At 44.4% G+C, this 21052-nt stretch overlaps 1 protein-coding gene across 3 annotated transcripts in view; it reads left to right on the plus strand.

The window, feature by feature from the left end:
• Nucleotides 1-19798: 19798 nt before the first annotated feature.
• PRR5L (proline rich 5 like) overlaps nt 19799-21052 on the plus strand; it is an 80753-nt gene continuing 79499 nt past the window's right edge. For all 3 annotated transcript variants that reach the window (XM_061203250.1, XM_061203248.1, XM_061203249.1), the window contains exon 1: nt 19799-19958. The gene's annotated coding sequence lies outside the window, so the exon portion shown is untranslated. The remainder of the gene's footprint in view (nt 19959-21052) is intronic.

Genomic DNA, 21052 nt, shown 5'->3' on the forward strand with positions numbered 1-21052 from the left:
GGGCCTCCAGGTCAAGCTCCTGAATCTCTTGAGGATTTAGCCTGGAGGGAAGGAGGTCGATTAGGAATTTCATCCTGTAATCCAGGTGGTGACAATGACGGTCTGGGTAGAGGAAGTGGGTGTGTGTGGTGGGGAAGAGGAGGTACAGAGAAGTGAAAGGAGAAAATTGCAGGCGTGTCTTAAAAGTAAACATAAAACTTGACCTGGGATTGGATGTGAAGTCAGAAGGATACGTTAAAAAAGAAAGAAAAGTTCAACTTTCAAAATGTGTTAAAACCTGAGGATTTTAGAACTAAAAGGGGTCACCCCCATCCACACCCCTTTTACAGAGGAAAAGTTGAGCCCAGCCCCTTGTCTATGGCACTAAATCATGTTAGTTCCAGGTTTTAGGACCAGGAGTTACATCTCTGGATCCTCAAGCTGGATCCCCAATTTTTCCCCGTTCCTTCCATTCAAGTAAGAGGGCAATACTGACCCTGGATTATGGTACTTGTCACTCAGATAAACAGAGGGTTTATACACCCCTGCCCCATCTCAGCCACCAGGACACCAGCTTTAAGAAGAACAAACCCTTATATCAGGTTTCTCAACCTCAGCACTATTGACATTTTGGGCCAGATTGTGTTCTTTATCATGGGCGACTCTCCTGTGTATTGTAGGATGTTTAAAGGCATCCTTACCACTAGATGCCATTGGCATCCTCTTCCCTTCCCCTCCACCACCAGTCGTGAGAATTAAAAATGTTTCTGACACCGCTAAATGTCCCCGGCATGGTGGAGATGAGGGTATAAAATCACCCAGGGTTGAGAACCAATGCTTTGCATCAATGTGCTTACAATGAGCTCCAACATCGCATGGGCCAAAACCCATAAAATCTTAAAGGTTGAAGCTCTTAGATCATTCCTCAAGAATAAAATGATTACCATTTTTCAAATAATCTTTAGAAAGGGGATTTGTTCAATTATTCAACAAATATATATTGGTTATGTACTACGTGCCAGGAGTTATGGAAGTCTTTAGAGAGATAGGGGTGAATGAGATGACTTTAAAATGTTTATAGTCAAGATTGGTGATAACGTGAAAGTGAATGATCTCCTCCAGGACTTGAAGAGTCCCACGGGGAATGGGAGAAGGGAGAGAAGGCAGAAAAGACATTGGCAGTCAGGTGTCTTTTTTCTCTCTGGGAGAACTTGGAGAACATACTGCTGCAGAAGTCAGCCTAGGAATTGAGCTGCTGAGAGCATGGGCTTTGAAGGCAGATGCACCTGTGTCTGAATCTTGGCCCAATATGACTTGGGCAGATTATCTTCTTAACCTCAGTGTCCTTATCTGTAGAATGGAGACACTAACGATACTCAGCTCATGATTGTTTTGAAGATTCAAGAAGATAATGCGTGTAAAGCTCTTAGCACAGAGCCTGGGACTTGGTAAACACTCAACAATCCTACAGAAGCTTCTCTAATCATCTTTCAGCTTATTTTATACTTAGGAACAAAGTCGTGCTCTGGACAAAAGCATATCCAGTGCCACCAAAGAGAGGAGGGAGTCAACGGGGCAGTTACTTTAGCTTTAGCCTTTTGATTGTCCCTTATTTATGGCTTGTTGGTTGTGTGTGTCCTTGGTTTTGAGGTGTCTTATGACTATTACTAAATCTTTTATTTCCTATATGCACAAAAGCAGGGAGTGTTAAACATGTTACTTCGAGATTCACTCATAATGGAAATGAAAGCAGAAGCCATTTTTAAAAATTGAAAGTGAGAAAAAGATTTCTACATGTGCATTTGAGGTGAAGTGGGGATGGGGGGACAATGATGCATTTAAAGTGCTGAGAACCGAGCTGGGCACATAGTAAGCACTCAAGAAATATCTTCCATCCTTGTCATCATCATCAAATCATCAACACATAGAATAAAGAGGGGATCATATAGTATGTGGAAAATGTTGAGCTCATGTACTCTACAGTTATCAGCCTGAAGCAAGAAAAAATGAAGAGCAAAACAGAAAAAAATCTCAATTAGGAGGCTGGAGCAGAGCATCAACCCCAGAAGCCTCATGCAAATTTAGGAGCCGGCTAGGCATTGCAAAATGCAAGGGCTTAGCTTGCGGAAAGTGGAAAGCGCTGCTTGGAGATTTTTGGATTTTTTTTTTTTTTATAAATTTATTTATTTTATTTATTTTTGACTGCATTGGGTCTTCGTTGCTGCATGCGGGCTTTCTCTAGTTGTGGAGAGTGGGGCCTACTCTTGGTTGTGGTGCGTGAGCCTCTCATCACGATGGCTTCTCTTGTTGCAGAGCACGGGCTTTAGGCGCACGGGCTTCAGTAGTTGTGGCTCGCAGGCTCTAGAGCGCAGGCGCAGTAGTTGTGGCACACAAGCTTAGTTGCTCAGTGGCATGTGGGATCTTCCCGGACCAGGGCTCGAACCCGTGTCCCCTGCATTGGCAGGCGGATTCTTAACCGCTGAGCCACCAGGGAAGCCCACTTGGAGATTTTTGTTGCAAGCCTGGGTGTTCCATAAATTTCAAGTTCGTATGAATCTGTTCCTCATTAAAATGAGCCTTGGGTGATGGGGGTATGGATCCCATAGATCTCTAAGATACTTATGGAGACCATCTGGGGAAGGAGTGTCAATTGCCTCTATAGATTTCCAAATTGATCTGTTTTAAGGAAATATACCCGAGAGAGATGTATGACAGCAGCAAGGAGAAACAGAAATGTCACAGCATCAACCAATGCTTCCATTTGGTGGGTATGTGAATGGACATTGCAAACGTAAACTCCTCTCGGTCATCTTAGATTTACAAATATTATACCGACAATAGCAACTCACATTTATTGAGCATGTAATATGTGCCAGACAGTGTTCTAAACATATTCCATGGACTTTCACCCAAACTCTGTGAGCTAGGTACTGTTATGTTCCCAGTTTATCACTATGGAAGCTGCGGCACAAGGCACCCTGCTAGTCAATTGTGCAAGCAAGAGATGAACGAGGCAGTCTGGCTCCAAAGCCGTTTTAAATACTGAACTTACAAATGGCTTTTTAAGACCTGACTTATTTTTAAGTATAAAAGCTTCTGTATTATCACGACGACTATCACTATTAGGGAAGCATGGTCATTGACGTCAAGGAGAATTACGACCAAGTCAAAGACATTTGATTTAGGACAAGCCCATCATTGACCCTTGGTTTCTGTTAAGCGCTGGGATGGCAGCCAGACTGCAAGGGCTTACGGGAGTCAAGGGAGGTGAGAAAAGGGAGGCCTCGATGTATATATCACTTGCAGGAGCTTGGCAGTAACAACCGAGAAAGAAATCGAATTATAACTACGAGAAGCAGCTAGCCTTATGAAGTCTTGTTTTTTCTTCTCCCCAAGGCAATAAATACACATTGGAGGGAAGGAAAAGGGGCCAGTGGAAGGGAAGAGGATAAAGATGCTGAAAATGGAGGAAAGATGTTTCAAACGAACATTGGGAAAGGGATGGTACTCAGGGCACTAGTGGAGGGTTTGACGTCCAGCTGGATTTGGAAAAGATATTTCAGGCTTTACTTGTTAATGATTCCGGACGAAGCAGTGGTTAAATTTTCAGTAATCTGGACCCACACTGTCCTGAAAGCCCACATTATTCTGGTGTGGATGGTCCATTATCTAACTGTTTGGAGAGGTGGGTGTGTGTCCCAGAGCTGCTATTAAACAGCTCTGTGATCTTGGACAAAAAAGTCACTTCTTATCTCTGAGCCTCAATTTCCGCATCCTGTAAACTGGCAGATTTGAACTCAAGGTCCTGGGTCCTTTGTACTTGCAGCAGTACTAACTTCTCATATGAGTAGAAGGAGGTCTATTTTAGGTGAAGGATTAATACCTCTGTTGTGTGATTTTTGTCTTAGAGTGAGAGAGAGGTCACAGTCCCTTCCCTCTGTGCTGGACAGAGAGGTGATTTGACCAGAATTGTAAATGGCTCTGTATTTTATTTATAAACGTGTATAATGTTCATTAAAATAGACTAATTTGTTACCAGGAATCTAAGGGCATCCTTCTAAATACTATAAAAACTTAGGCCCTTTATTAGCTATATACATACCTGAGCCTCAGGAACATCAGGTAATATTGCTCACTTGCTTCAGGAAAATGATGTATCATCATTTGAATGCACAAGTCCACCCATTGGTCATGGGGTTGCTGATCTCCCGAAGAGCCTGGTTCTCAGGAAGGAGGACAAATTGCTGCATTTGTGTTGCCAACCGTCAGTTGTTAACAGCATTTAGTAAGTAGAATTTCCCCCCGGCCACTGTAATTATAAAATTCAACTCAGCAAAAGCATGGAGCGCCTACTATGTGTTAGGCACCAAACAGGAAAATGGGGACCATAGACATCAGTTCGGCTGATCAAAGCCTGCGACCACAATAAAAACACAAAACAGGAAACCATGATGAATATCTGAATATCGGGTGTGCAGCTATTTGGAACACAAGGGGTGCAAACTTTCAGCTAGAGGGGTGTGTGTGTGTGTGTGTGTGTGTGTGTGTAATAGACTGAGCAGGGCAGATTATGTGGAAGGCACCCAAGGGGAAAACCTGCACAAGTGATCAAGAACACTTATGCCTGGTGATCCAGAAGCTCAAACAACACACACACACACACACACACAGGCAGGCAGACTGCTACCTCTATAGCATTTTGGTGTATACTTGTGGCCCTAAGTCAGCCACCTGATGCAAGATGCAGGTCATATTCTGCAGTAGCAGTTCTCAAAGTGTGGTCCAGGAACCTTAGAAGTAGCCCTCAGGACCTGTGCAGTCATTCAGGGCCCCCTGATCAGAAGGGCTGGTGCTCTGTTTAATGCTGTGCTGTGGCTGTCTTGAAATTCTAAGTAACTTTTGAACAAGAGACACACACCACCCCCCGCCAGCCACTTTCAGTTTGCACTGCAAATTATGTAGCTGGTCTTAGTTGCTTGAGACCCCTTTGTGGGGTGCATGAGTTCAAAACTATTTTAATAATACTAATAATGATGACGATGAGGAGGATAATAATCTTACTTTATTTGCCTTTTCCACTCTCATTCTCACGCATTGGATGGTTGTGAAGAGTGAAAATGTGTATGTTTGCCTCTATTCCCCAATAAGATGTCAGCTCCATGAGGGCAGGGCCTTTGTCTCTCTTGCTTATTGTTGGGTCTTGGCAGAAGAGGTGCCAGCAACATTTGTTGAGAGAATAAATGAAAGAAAGAATAAATGAACATACAAAATGGTCCCAACTGGGTTCTATAAATTTTTGTATAAGAGTTTACCGGGTGGTAATGGTAGGATTAAAGATGACTTTTGTTTTATATAAACTTGTATATTTTATAATTAGACCAAATAAAAACAGCATGGCAATGTGATCAAGGCACTGATTGATTATATCAATGGCTTGCCCAGACGGAACTTCAGGTGGCCCTATTTGTCCTTACAGCAGCACCAGGATTTATAATTAGACCAAATAATAAATGTCATTAGAATTGAGAATTTTAGCATCAAAGGTTTCAGAAAGCAGCCTCAAGCCAAGCAGGTGAACTGATCCCTGCAGCACGCTGAGGTCAACGTGGAGGGGAGGGTGTGCAAAGTGCTGGGCAGGCCGCCCTGCGGGGAGGGGAAGGACAATCCTGCCCTGGCCCCTGGAGGGGGAAGTGGGTATTTATAGGGGGGAGCAGGAGAACAGGGTGCTCCAGGCCCAGAGAAGTTAAGTAATGTGCCCACGTTCACAGTGGTATGTTGCTGGATGAGCGCTGAAATCTGGCTTGTCTCCATCACCTGAACCCTTGACCTGAATGCAGTCCTGCCTTTCCAAGAATGCAAGCAGCTTAGAGTGACTTGGCATAGGGTGGGGTGGGTGAAAAGAAAGAGTGGCTGGGAATGAGGCTGGGGTCCAGCCTATACATAGCATCTCTTCAGTCATACTGGTAAACAGAAAAAGGAGGCAAACATTTATGGACCAGAGAAAAGTAAAACCCAAAGTTGTAAGGGGTTGTTCACTTATATTCATGTTACAAGTTATTCAGCACATATTCATTGAGCCCCTGCCCTGTGCCCGGACAGACATCACTCCCACCCTGTCTCGGCGCTCACGCCTGTCCAGCACAGCTGAGGGCAGACTTACTGTGCTAGGCAGGATTCACTGTTAATAGCTCAACGTCATTTCTTAGATGCTGTGTTTGCAGCTTCTCATGCTTCCTTTGAAGACCTTTTGCCCCTTCTCCTAACAAATAACCTGACTCACATCTTTTCTTTCATCCTTTCCTTCCCCCAGCTCCCTCTGTCAGAGGCGCAGAAGGGCTGTGAACTGACCCAAGGCAGGTTTCCTGCAAAGAGAGGAGGAAGGGGCCCAGCTCCTAGACCAGCAGAATAAGCAGGAGCGGACCCATCTCTGCCGGGTCCTCTCGACAAACAGATTTGGTCCCTTCACCTACCAGTCTTTACCTGGCTGACGCTGGCTGAGAGCTTACTCTTCCAGAAACAGCAGGGGCCCAGGGAGAATGGCCCACCCCTCCTGCAGGAATGCAAAAAACAATCGGCTATTAATTTCTACTAGGATGAGCAAGAACATTTTCAGCCAGGAAATCTAAAGCTCCCTGGCCCCCGTTTAACTTCCAGGACTGCAGATGGCTCTGAGTTCCTCTTCAAGATCATTTTAGCCACTGGTCTTGGGAGGGTATTTCACTTTTAAATGAGGTGCCTGCCTGTTTCCATTGGGCAGCACCCCGTAGCGGTTAAGCCTAAGGACTAGGGATCCAGACTGCCTGGGTTTGACTCCCAGCTCTGCCACTTGCTGTGTGACTTTAGGCAAGTTACTAAACTCTCTGTGCCTCAGTTTTCTCATCTATAAAATGGAAATAATAATAGTACCAGCCTCATACTGTTTTGTGGTATTATAAGAATTAAATGAGTTGATACTGGTGATGTGCTTAGAACTATGTAAACATTTTTCAGGGTTAAATTAATAAAATAAATATATTTAATTATCCAGCTGTGGGTGGTACTTGCCTCTGTCTTTTCCTTCTCTTGGGATGTCTATCATTGGGCTAAAGGAATAGATGTAGCAAAGAGGCTAAAAGCAGGGATTTGAGGGTCAAACTGCCTCAGCTCAAATCCTGACTCCACCACTTAATTAGAGATTGTCATCTAAATCTCTCTGCTCCTCAGTTTCCGCATCTGTAAAATGGGTTTATAATTGTACTTTCTTCTTAGGATGTCATGGGGAATGAGCTGTGTCATGTTCTCAGTGTAGTAAGTGGTACATAGTAAGTGCTCAATAAATTTTAGCTGTTATTACCAGGCACTCCAAAAAAAAGTGCAATTTTGATTGCATAAGCTACAGTAATGCCAAAGCTAATGTACAGAGCACACATGGCCAGAGCCTCACACCAGCTCCTCAAAGCTGGTTGTGCGCTAGTTAACAAAAAGCTTGGCAGTTGGTGAGATGTGGGAGAGCTCAGCTATTTGGCATTTAAATCCTGGCTCTCCTGCTTGCTAGAGGTGTGATGTTGGGCAAGTTAGCATCTCCAAACCTCAATTTGTTTCCTTCCTCCCACCCTTCCTTCCTTTGATAAATATTTATTGAGTGTCTACTCAGTGTAGGCACAGTGCCAGGTTCTGGGTATTCCCCAAATGGACAGGCCCGTGAGGCATCACAGGCAGGCTGTACAATTAAACAGGTCACCCACTGTCTGCTGGGGGCCTAGCCTGGGCCTGGTACCTGGTGTGCTCTCAGTAAATATGGCTGCTTGCGCTAATTTACGATCAAATGCCCTTGATCACATCTCCATCGGGTCTCAGCAGCCTTTCTCATGAAGGAGGTGGCTGGTTCTTATTCTTTTCTCCAGCCCGGATGAGATGCATAGGCAGGTCAGAGGGAATGATTGTGAAGGTTACTCATTTGGTTTCTGCAGTGGAAAGTGAAGGAGGGAGACATTTTCCCTGTAAATTTGGATAGTATCCATAGATTAGTCATTCAAGACATTAAAAAACTGAAAGCAAAGTCGGTTGAGTAGATTCTGTTAAGAACTCCCGTTGATCTTATTTAGTCCTGGGACCTCTTCAAAGCAAATTTGACTGACGTGCAATTCTCCTGTCTAGGACAGCATTTTCCCAATGGTGTTCTGTGGAAAACTCTATCCCTGAACTGTTAATAGTAGTCCATGAAAAGAAATTACATAACTGAATGTTTCTTTCCTGCAGACCGCCCCCAAGTTCTTAACATACAGATGCATGTTATGACATTGTGTGCATGATATTTCCAAAATTTATTTGAGTGAAGAACCTTTTTCCAGTAACACTAGCAACAGCTTGTGGTTTACTCTTCCTCAGAGGAGAGCTTGACAAATGCCCTAAGTTAGACTTCATTGATGAAAGCCAGGCTGAAACACCCAAACTCTGGTAACATGAGTACCATACTTAGGAGAAGTGGAACAGACGTTGAGTGATGTCAGATCAGAACTGCCCCACTTAATGCCAGAGAATGAACAGAGAGTTCTCTCTGAGCCACGGCCGTCCATGTGCTGGCTTGGCTCACCTTGACCCAGCTGCTAGGGACAGTTGTCCAAAGGGACAGGGCATCCTGGCTCTGCCCACTTTCTCCTACTGCAGAGTTCTCCTCCTTTCCCACGTCCAGCAGAAAACCTCCCTACAGTTGGTGGTTTGGATGAGAATATTTATCTTCCCCAAACAGCTCTGTAACTTCCTCTCCCTAAATTGGGAGGTCGAGATGACTCAGGGTAGGGAAGAACTTACAGTGGGAAAGAAAACCTTGTAATTTGTGGTTATTTCTACTTCTGACAAGCTGGGTGACCTTGGGAAAGGACTAAAGCATTCATTTTAGCCTCAATTCTTCATCTGTAAAATGGGGGTAATAGTAGCACCCATGTCATAGTGTTGTCTGAGGTGTGAGATACTGCTTGCAAAGCACCTGACACAGTGCCGGTACATCGTATGTCTGCAATTAATATTAATGTCAGTTGTAACTGTTGTTATTGTAGATTCCACATTTGTGTGTGTGAGTGTGGGGGGGGGAAGGAAGGAAGGAAGGAAGAAAGGAAGGAAGGAAGGAAGGGAAGAAGAAGAGAGGGAGGAGGGAAGAGGGAGGCATAGGATGCAATGTTTAGGGTATAATGGGAATTCCATCGTGCAGAGGAAGATTTAGATTAAAATGGAAAGTGAATAAATTTCCTACTAATGCAGGAAAAAGAGAAAATTTATCAATGTGATTCTAGGCAGAGTCCTAGAAACCAAAATTACTGGTTACATATTAATTAGTATGTTAGTTTATACATCAGGCTCTGGAGAATTTAGTTAGCATGAGTCAATCCCCAGAAGCTTACTTTGCATGGGATACACCTTGTGGCTGCATCATGGTACCCAGGACACTGAATTTGTGGTTAGAGACTTGAGAGATGGGCACGGACTCTGAGGAAAGGGGGATAGATTGCCTTGAGGGATTTTTTTCATCAGGCCTCTTGACTATAGCCTAGATGAACTCTCCTGGCCAGAACTCTTTCACTGGCCAAAACCATCTCTCTCCCCCTGTCTTTTTCTTTCTCCTCTTCCACACTCTTCCCTTTCTTATCCTCCCCTCTTCCTTTCCCTTCCCCTACCCCAACAGGAATGAATAAGCATAAACACACTCCTACTTATTCCATTTGTCTTTGTATATAACCAATGAAGACTACTATCTTATGTCCTTATGTTATATTTATGTGATTCTGCTCCTTATTTTTATTTTATCTATTTTTGAAGTGAGGAGCATGTGAATATCACGTTTTAGGATTACCATTTTATTTCCATATTCTTGGACCACTTGTCGAAGTCTCCTTTATACTCAACAGTATTTTTTAATACAAGAGTACATTTGTATTGCAGTAATACAATAAACATTAGAGAATAAAGAAAGGCTGAAACATATGTGAATCAAACTGGGAATCAAGCTCAATACTAGGCTTTATCATAAAGGAATTGGGATTATTTATCTAGGGAAACAAACGTTATAGACAATAAACACACAAGATCTCCTGTTTTGACTATGATCCCTCGTTACTTTTCTATTGCTACTAAAAAAATGTACTGCAGTGTGCCAAGCACTATGCCAAATATTTCACATAACTCTCATAAACTTCATTCAGACTTTATAAAATCCCTGAAAACCAGATTGTGTCTGCAACTGAGACTCTCATGGATTAAGGAACTGCCCTGAAATAATGCTACTAGGTCTAAATCAAGGTTTAGGCTTCTTCCCCACAAGGAAGCATTTCTTGATGGTAAGATTTGGGTTATATCAATACTAGGAGAGATGAATGTTCTGGTCAAGATACCTGTGTTGCAAAGGACAGCCTTACCCATACCCCACTCTTAAATAAAAGAGGCCTCTCGAAGACGTAAGGCCAAGCCAGGTTTTGTGGGAGCTGGGGCCAGGAAGAGTTCTCTCTCTCTCTGTCCTCCTCCCTCTCTCTGCCCCTCCCCCTCTATCTGTGCGTGTGTGTGTGTGTGTGTGTGTGTGTGTGTGTGTTTGTGCACACGCACACACATGTGTGACTTTTCTGTTGGGAGATCCTCACTCTCTGAGAATTCATTCATTCATTCCTTCAACAAGTATTTGAGTTCCTATGTGACATGGAGATCATAGATAATGTTGACAAGTAGTTTCAGCAGAATGGAGAAGATGAAAGCCTGATTGGAGAGGGTCAAAGAAAGAAAAAGAGAATAAATATTAGGGACAATGAATATGGAAAAATCTTTCAAGCTGTTTTGTTCTACATAAACTGGAAGGGTGGGAGCGGAGTAACACCCCGCTAGGAGATGTGGGGGGATGGGGTCAGCTGCACAATGGAGGGTTTAGCCTCAGATTCGGCACTGGCAGTCCATCTCCAGCAATAGGAGGGAGGCGGGATATGGCTACAGAGTCTAGCAGGTGCATAGGTACAGCAGTGGTGGTATGTGTGTCAGTCAGCTCAGGCTGCTATAATAAATACCATAGACTGAGGGGCTTAAACAACAGACATCCATCTTCTCACAGTTGTAGAGACTGGGAAGTTCAAGATCAAGGTACCAGCAGGTTTGATGCTTGGTGAGGGTTCTCTTCACAGCTTGCAGATGCTGCTTTCTTACTGTATGTTCACATGGATTTTCTTTTTTGAGAGAGAGAGAGACAGAGAAATACAGAGAAACAGAAAGAGATATCGCTTTTGTGTCTCTTTCTCTCTTTATAAAGGCATTAGTTTTTTCATGAGGGCCCCAATGTCATGAACTCATTTAACCTTAATTAACTCCCAAAGGCCCCACCTCCAAATACCGTCACATTGGAAACTAGAGGTTCAACATATGAATTTGGGGGGACACAATCATTCAGTCCAAAGCATTATTGAAATTGTTATTAGATGTTCTTATATTATCATGCAAAGAAGGAATGAAGGTTCTCAGATGAGAGTGAGGATGAGGAAGAAAACTTTGGAATGTGGGAGACAGTAAAAGACTAGAGACATTTGGTGTGGGTGCTGAGTGGCATTAGGGGCCCAAGAGGGTGGTGGGTGTGAACACACGGTTGCCTGTATTTCTCCAGCTATGTTTATACTGATGTAGGCACTGAGTAGAGGAGAATTGGGTTGAACAACCTTGGCTTAGCAAAGCAATGCAATGAGAAAGGGGCAAGGGAGTCTAGGGTGTATGTGAAGAAGTTAATATAATAATGGAATCTAATCTGAATGAGGAGGGAAGTGAGGACCTGAGGGGTTGAGAGCCATGAAAAGGTAGTATATCCCAGGGAGTTGAAGAATTATGGGAGTCAGGGAACTAGAGGGAGAGAAGTGGAAAGTTAGAGAGTGAGAGAGAGTGGCAGGCAATAGGAAATGACAAGGTCAAGGCTGACCAAGAGAGTGAGTGGCTGTGGTAGAGTGAAGGACAAGGTCATTGGAGCAGGGGTCAAGGAACTGAGCGTTGAGGATATTGGAAGGATTCTATCTATGGATATTGAAATCACCAAGATAATTCTTCAATGGACATTGAATGGACATTGAAAGCACCAAGAGCAATACCTAAGAGAGTGACCTTGAACTGGGAGTTAAAGCTTCAAGGAAAGAGAAGGATAACCCAAGAGACTGCAATGACCACAACAAGGAGGGAAAGTGGGTAGAATAATCTGATGGTTTGATGGGATTTTCAGGGAGGGACTATGGTCTGGAAGTGGCATAAGGAACAAGGAGAACAACTACTCTCCCTCAAAATTCAGTGATACAAGGAGAAAAAGGGAGAAAAAACACCACCATTTGAGAGGACTTTGGAGGAGGGAAGGCCCTCAGGGGAGAACCAGTGTTCATTTACAATAGTGATTCTCAAAGTGTAGTTCAGGAACCCCAGGGAGTCTCCAAGACCCTGTCAGAGATCCATAAGTCAAAAACTATTTTCATAGTAACACTAAGATATTATTTGCCTTTTAGCTCTCATTCTCTCACAAGTCTACACTGGAATTTTCCAGAGGCTACGTGATGTGTGATAACACAACAGATTGAATGCAGAAGTGGATAGAAGAATCCAGCTGTCTTCCATTAAGCTGGAAGTTAAAGAGATCTGCAGAAATGTAAAACAATGTCATTCTTCCTGTGACTTAAAAAGATACATATATGTAAAGTTATTTTTCATAAAATATGTGATGGTTTTACTATAGTTATTTTAAATTAATAAGTTAATTTAAATGTTGTGTTTCAAATCCAGTAAGTATTGATAGATATAACACACACAAACAAAAGTTTTTTGGGGGGTCCTGAGACCAAAATGCTTGAGAACTACAAGGTTATGGCATAAAGGCTAATGAAATGTTCAGAGAAGTTGAACATAAAGGGGATTTTGCTGATGATGGACTACGGGTTCCAGAGCACACAACAGAAGCTTTTGGGGAATGGGGAAGGGCTGGGAGACAGGTCAGAAACGGGAATGGAAAGACCAAATGTGGTGACGACAGTCTGGAGGATTAATGGTGATCTTGAGCCCTGGCTTCTCATGTTGAAGGCATAGAGTGGTGTGAGCATTTCCAGGAAGCCAGGAGCATATGGAGACAGCTCCTGCTGTGCGAGGTATGAGCTGACTTATATGGTATCTGGGCACCTTAGTTTGAATTTTTAGAGGGCAGTCTGATAGGCACTGCTCATCTGCCTACTCCCAGGACCAGTCACCTGTCACAAGTCACAGGATGATCTGCTGCCCGATCCTTCAGAATCTGAGTGTGATGGTTCTTAGAGAAGGGAGTATGGTCTGGGCAGGCATTCTCAAATGCCTGCTACAATGATGGAGGAAAATAAAAAAATATGTTTGGAACAACTTTGATTATTTGGAATTTTTCCAATTCAGTTCTGCCTGAAGGTGCAGAGATGGATTGGGTGTGTGCAGATTTTACACTGTGACATGAAAACCGGGGTATATGGTTTACCATGAATGTATTCCATTGCCTCTGGATGCAAAAGACCTTCTGAGAGGTGCATCGGGCAATACAATGACAGTATCTTTGGAGGTGCCAGTGGTGAGTGGGTTGATGTATGTAGTCAGATTCTTAAATCTGCAAAGAAAATTTGGGCATGGGTCTGCACCAATGGTTGGTTGGTAGAGGATCTAGCCCAAACAATCTTAAGGTTAAGTCTGCCATATTGCACAACTTCTAAAAGATACCATTCGCACTGTGGTCTAAGTGACTGATGTTTTTTGCAGCTGTGAAATGCAGAAGCTCTGATGTGAGAACCTTCCCTGTGCACGTCAGTATCTTACTTCCACATGGTTTCCTCTAACATCTTTTCGTCATAGTCTCAACATGTCAATTTATTGCATTTAAAATGTGTTTAAATGGTGCCACGTTTGGAGAATGCGTTCAACAAGAGCATTTATTTCCCTATCCCCTCCCACCAAAATGTGTGTAGGGATATAAATCGATTTCCCTCTCTACTGGATAATTCTCATCAGCCTTTAAAACATGCCTTGCTATCTATCACCCATTTAAAAATAAACCATCAATCAAACCAGCAGACTATCTTTTGACCGTGCACCCTCCAGGTACAGCCCCATTTCTCTGCTCCCCTTCATAGCAAAACTCTTTGAAAAAGTTGTTAGTATTCCCTGTCTCCATTTCTTCAATTCTCTTTCTCTTCCCAGCCCACTCTGATGGAATTTCCTTCCATACCACTCCCCTGAAAGGACCCTTATCAAGGTCACCAATGACCTACATTTTGCCAAAGAAATGCTATTCTCTGTTTTCATTTTACTCGACCTTTTGACAGCACTGGACATATTTGATCAATCCTTCCTTCTTGGAATATCTTCTCGAAGCTTCTATATCACACTCCCTTGGATTTCCCTGTCTCATTAGCAACTCATTTCTTTCTATTCTGCTGGTTCCTCCTCTTTCACTAGACTCCTCTATTCTTCCCGGCTTCTCTTCTCCATTCATACTGTCCAAGGCATCATACCTAGTTCCTTGGTTTTCAGTACCATCTACATACACTGAAAGGTCTCCTATTTCTCTCTCCAGCCCTCAATGCCATCTCATATATTCCAATGTCTCTTTAACATCTCTGCTTGGCTCTCACTTCAGGCATTTCAAACATAACATGGCTAAAGCAGAACTACTAATTCTCCTTCTAACTTCACTCTCCATCCTGTCCTTGCCATCTCAGTAAATGGTACCACTATCCACCCCATTGCTCAAACAAAGAAATGGAAGTACCACCCATGATGGTTGTCTTTACTTCACACATCCAATCTATCAGAAAGTCTCATCATCTTTAATTCTATAATGTTTTACAAACATTATTGCTTCAAACTAATTCAAGCATCATCATCTCTCCTTTGGTCTACTGTGGCCACCTCCTTTAAGGGACTGCCAGCCCTCACTTTTGCCCTTTTCATAGTTTATGAACCACATATCAGCCAGAGGGATCTTTCTAATACAGAAATCAGATCACATTACTTCCTACCTAAAGCCCTCCAATAACTTCCCACTGTGACCCAACTCTTACCATGACTTACCAGGTCCCATATGATCTGACCCTGATCTATTTCTTGGACCTGTTTGCTAGGCTTCAACCATACTGCCCTTCTTTTTATCCCTCTAACTTGATAGGCTTCTTCTTGACTCAAGGCCTCTACACTGACCTTTCCTTCTGTTTGGAACATTCTTCTGTTCCTATGGCTACCTCTTGTCATCATTTAAATCTCAACTCCAAAGCTACCTTCTCTGAGAGACCATCCATGATAACCAAAGAGAAAGCATTTCTCTTCTTCCCTCCAATCACTCTAATACCCCATTTTGTCCTCATCATAGCACAGATCAGTACCTGAAATTATGTGAAATTACCTTTATGTGTCCGTTTCCACGTCTATTGTTTGTTTTCTGCCTCTTGATGGCAGGGACTTTGTCTTTTTTGCTCACTGTGGCATCCCCAGTACCTGACACCAATAAGTGATGGTTCAATATTTGTCGACCAACTGAATGACTTGGAATTGTGGGAAGGAATAATTGAAATCTGGATTATCTGGGGAAAATTCACGTAGGATTGCTAAAGTTCTTTTCACTTTTAAGATTTGCTCATTCAAGTTATTCTCAAAACACATTCAGATTGAATTAAATACCAACCCCTTTAGAATGGAGAGGCACTTCCCAATAATAAAAGATAAAATTGATAGAAAAAACTGCAACATACCAGAAACAGCCCATTGCTATCAAAGAATGAAACGAACAAAAACAATTTTTTTTTGTATCATCCAAAATTCTTCTCGAAAACAAACTTCAAGGTTCTCAGTTTTTCTTACTGTGGAAGTTAAAAAGAGGGCAGAAGGAGAGCAAGATTTTTCATTTGTGTGTTAAGTCCTCCTGCTATACCAAAGGTCACTGATTTTATACCCCAGTGTTAGATCAGATGCTGAGCTTATTTTTCAAATGGTCCTGTTTTTATGGATGGTGCAGTGCTGTGGACATATATTGAGGGCTTATGCAAGTTCTGTATCTAGATTGGCATTTATCATGAGTAACTACATTAACTTATTTTATGACCTGAGCTCCAAGGACCTGAAAAACTATGTGTTCGAAACTGCATATGCCTGGGCACCTACCTGTGCTCCTCACAAGCTCTGTACCAGCCATTAGCAAAGGATCTTGGATTTTCTGGGCCTCCAGTTTTCTATCTATAAAGAGGAGAAAACTTATGGAATGATCTGATGATTTTTTTCTTCATTGGAATACTGTTATGATACGATATGAGACCTTGAGGTGTCATGGAAGGAGGTCTGAACTGGAGATCAGAGCTTAAACACCTAAATTCAGCAGATATTTATTTCATACCTATTATATACCAGACCCTTAAGCTACTACATGCTATGCTTCTGCAAATTGAAGTAATTTTAATTATTATTTAGAGAGGAAAGCAGTTAATCAGCCCAAGAGGGAGTATAGTATAGAACAAGAGTCCTGAATTGGCATTAAGGGTCCCTGCTCTGTCCTTCCTTGTTTGTGTATAATTTTAGACACGTCATCTAACCCTTCCTAAACTTGGTCTGATTAGGCTTTGGGGGGTAGAAATGAGTAATGGACTGGGAGGGGTAGGCATTGTCATGGGAACAAAGGAAAAGTAGGAACAACAGACCTCTGGAAGAGCAAGAACTGGATGGTGGCTTTGATCCCAAGGCAGCCCTAGTGAGGGCCTCTGCTGCCCCCCGTGCCCACTTGCCTCCCTACCTACCCCATAGCTTCCTTTACCTCAGTAGTATTCAAATTCTGCAATTCCATGCAAAGTTTGTTTATAAAGGGGTTCTCTTGCTGGGAGAAAAATGGTTTGAACCAATGCCATCCTCTTACATAATTTCTGCTGACTCAGACCTCTGCCCCCCTCCCCCACCCCTGCCCCTCCAACTATATGCCAGCATCCCTTTTCTAGCTGCATCTGGGTGGCAGGGAAGTGGGTGAAGCAGGCTGGGAACAAGAGAAGTAGAGAGTAGGGAGTGGCTGGGCTTGTGGCAAACTGGAAAGTGCATGCCCTGTTTAACAGGAAAGAAGCACCTTCGCACCACCTAATTGTGGCTGTGCGGGCCTGCACCATGGACAATGCCAGGTCATCCAGAGTTTTCAAGGCAAGCTGAAAATCCACATTTTTGCATGAAGTTTGCTGCTTTTTACATGTTGGCAAGTAATTTAGAAAATGTTGACACCATGGGGTTCAAACAGTATACATCTAATATATATCTAGTTAGTCTACAGACAGTTTTTAGAAACTAGAGTTCAGATAAAGTCATGACCTTTCAGCTTTTGTTCTGGATACTAGGTACGTGTGTGTGTGTGTGTGTGTGTGTGTGTGTGTTTTCACATTCCTGAAATGGAATCTGATTGGCCCAATGTACCTTTTCAGGCCAGGGTTTCTCAGAGGAGTTTATCACAGAGTTTGGCTGCATTTGGGTCAGTGCCCACCGGGGCTGCCTAAGGCCTACCCTTTCAGCAGGAACCTTGATTGGGCCAACTTCCATTTCAGAGACTGTAGCCATGGTAAGCTGTGTACCTGATATATCTAATAAAGAACTAGAATTTCCTCCTCCATAAATGAATATTTAAGTAGCATGATCTGTATTGGTTTCTTCTAACAAAATTCTATTTCTTAATAAGAAAAAGCAATGTTCCACTGATATTTAGTTAGAATTTTGGTAAAAATGTGGGTGGTGACAAGTATAATATATTGGTATTAATGGTCCTTAGAGCAAAGCTCCGATTTGCACCAAAATGTTGGCTCCTTCTTATTTTAAGAAAATTCTGTTCACAAAATTAGCAACCCTTAGGGTTAGAAGAGAGTTTAACCTCTTTAAACCTCCCTTCCAATCCCTGAATATTCTTTTATGGCATCCCCACCAAGCTGGCACCGCCTATATTGTGAATACTTCTCCTTACAGGGAGTGTAAAGGGAGCCACGTTTATCCTCGGATAGCCTGGTGATTAAGTTTTTTCTTATTGCACAGAGCCCAACCCACCACATGCAGTCAGCATAGCATAAATTTGCTAAATGAAATCTATTCACGTATTCTTTCATACGATGTTTACTGGGGAGATACTATATGCCAGGAACTCTCCTAGGATCTTGAGTAATATCAGAGCAAATCCACGTTCTTGTAGAGCTGATGTTCTAGCGCAGAAGCAAGAGGTGGTGGGAGAGACGATAAATGTTTTTAAAAAGTAAATCACATAAAATGTTACAAGGTGATAGATACAATGCAAAAAAGAAAGAGTAGAGTTGAATGAAGGGGATTGGGAGGGAGGAGTGAGCTACAATTTTAAATAGACTGAACAGGGTAGGCCTCATTGAACGAAGACTCCCTTTCCACTATTATTATCCTGCAGGTCCTCCCAGACCTGCAGGATAATAATAGTAATAATAATAGCTTAGTATCTGTTGAATCCCAGCAGAGATTCTAAGCACTTTCTCTGTATGAAATTCATTAAATCCTCATAACAATCCTGAGCTAGCTACTACTTTTATCCCCATTTTCATAGGAGCACACTAAGGGGTAGCGGTTAAGTAAGTTGGCTAATATCATGCAACTAAGTAAGAGATGGTGGTCGACTAACCTTGACCTTCTGGCTCCAGGCTTTGGCTCTCAAACGCTCAACACAGCTGCTTTTCAATGCATCTCCCAAGTCTCCTCGTTGACCACTGCCCTCTCAAGCATTTCTTTCCCAGGCACGTGCTTTGTCCAGTGCCTTTCATTGTCTGTGATTCCTGGGATGAGGCTTAAAGTCTCTTCATCGTCCTGGGGTTTGCTGAGAATACTTTAGCTTTATCTGATATCACTGGACAAGGTGCGGGGGGGCACCCAGAGCTTCACGAAACCCTCCTTGGGCATACTCTGACCAGCCACCCTTACATCGGTTTTGTAAGGTCACAGTGATCAAAATAAACATGAATTTTTTTCCCTCAGTTTTGACATAAAAAGACATCTTTTTTCAGCAAATGTCACTGTGGTTTCAAAGCCTAAGTGTGATGTGTGAACGGGGCAGCATTTGTAAAGTATTTCCTGCTCAGCCATAGGGTGAAATTATGCAAGCCAGTGAGTCCTGAAAACAGCTGCATCAAATTCTTAACACCTGCCAAAAAAAAGTTTTGAAAATAATTTTTCATTGTTTTTAATTTGGGGATTGGTTGGTTTTCTGCTGTTTCAAACTCTGAAGGACCCTCCAATTCACTAAACCTGCAGTTGGAAAGAGAAGTGGGGAATTTTAAGAGAGTTTTGCAAATCTAAGGGAGAGACTTCACTGGAATTACATTTTCATTGATGCACTTAAAACAACTTCTCCTGGAATCAGCCTCAGGACTGCTCCTTAAAGCAACGACAAAAGCCCCAGGCTCTAGTCCTCTAGTGCGCCCTAGAGTCACTCCCTTGGCTTCTTGGTAGAGTTTCTCTTCGTAGGGGTGGAGGTAGGTGGAGGGGTCTCGTCTTGTGCGAGGGGAAAGCAGAGCCAAGCTCCCATGACCTGTTGCATCCTCCCCAGCTTTTCAAGTTAAAGCGTTGGATTTCCTGAAATTGTTGAACTGGATCTAAGCGCAGGCGCCCCCTTTCCCCTGCCCCCCTCCCTAGCAAGGTGAGAGTTGCTGCTGGGAAGGAGCAGTGGGAGGGGGTGAGGTGGGGCTGGGATGGGGGCTGTTGGAGAGAAACTGAAGCGATGAGCACAGGACAGGAAAAGTGGGAGGAGGAGGAAGAGGAGGGGGAGGAGGAGGAGGTCGTAAGATGAGAGAGGAGGGAAACGTGTCACCAGCTCGGCTCCGGGAGCTCCGCTGCCGCCGCGTTTGTGGACTCACGCCGGAGAGGACTTGAGTCTGGACCGGACCCCGCGGAGGGCAGAGCCGGGAGAGGAGGTAGAGAAGGCGGCTGAGCGGAGCGCGGCGGCGAGAGCCATCCAGGTCGCTCACTGCTCTCGGGTGAGAAAACTTTCTCGGGAAGACCGGAAACTTTTCCCTGGGCGCGCGGAGTCTGGGGCGGAGGCGAGCTGCGGGTGTGCGTGACTCGAGGTGACTTGGGAGGGGCTGGAGTCTTAGGCTCAGCAGTGGCACGGGATTGAGAACAAAATCGCCGGGCACACCGGGCACAATCCGGCGGGGCACGGGGAGGGGCCTTGGGGAAAGCGTTACATTTGGGGGCAACCGGGTGGGGGCCCCCGCGTGGTTAAGGATTCTCCGATCGGACGCTGCAGGCGGGTGTAGAGGAAGGGGCTCGCGACCACCATGGGGGGCGCGGGGGGGGGGGCGGGAAACGCGCCCAGCGTCCGCACCTTAGGGTGGGCTAGGGACCGCTGTGGGGTGGAACGCGGGACGCCGCCGATCCTGGGACCCAGGCTGTGCCAGGAGATCGAAAAAGAAAGTTTGCTTGTCGGTCTTTCTCGTTCTCCTCTTTGGCCTGAGGGGCAAATCTAAAGAGCTGCCCCTACTCGGGCGCGGGCGATTCGGCGCCCTGAAACACCCCATCTTTTCTTGCCATTCCCCCCTTTTCCGGAGAGAGGCGTGGGAGGGGAGGCCAGAGAAGTGAGCCGCTTTGTCCCGAGCGCCGCTGGACGTGCGCGCTCTGCCGACTGGGGCGGGCCCGGGCGCAGCTTGCGGAGACCCGGCGGAGCGGGCGGCTCTCCTCGCCGGCGGCATCCCCTTTCTGCTTCACCTTTCCCGCCAGACCTCAGTTTGGAGAGGCTTTCCCCTGTGCGCCTACTGTGCGCGCGCAGAGCTCCTTGCGCGCACAGGGGGCGCCCTGGAGCCTCCGCCCCTGCAGCCGGCACCCTCTTGTCCCCAGCCTTCGACCCTTTTCCGAGGGGCGGCCGTCCGAGGGCAGACCAGGTTGTGTTACTTGCAAACCGTGCTTCAGGAATCGGCTGTGGGGTGCCTCTGTGGTTGGCAACAGGGTTTTCCCCTTGTTCTACCCACCTGCCTTTGGTCACATGCCACCGCCTCTTCCCCCGCGGTGCCGGGAGCCCGCGTTTTGTTTGTCAGCAGTAAGGCGGTGAGTATTTATAGACGCACTACAGTCT

This window comes from Eubalaena glacialis, chromosome 10, assembly GCF_028564815.1.
Source record: "Eubalaena glacialis isolate mEubGla1 chromosome 10, mEubGla1.1.hap2.+ XY, whole genome shotgun sequence".
In the NCBI taxonomy this organism is placed as follows: Eukaryota; Metazoa; Chordata; class Mammalia; order Artiodactyla; family Balaenidae; genus Eubalaena; species Eubalaena glacialis.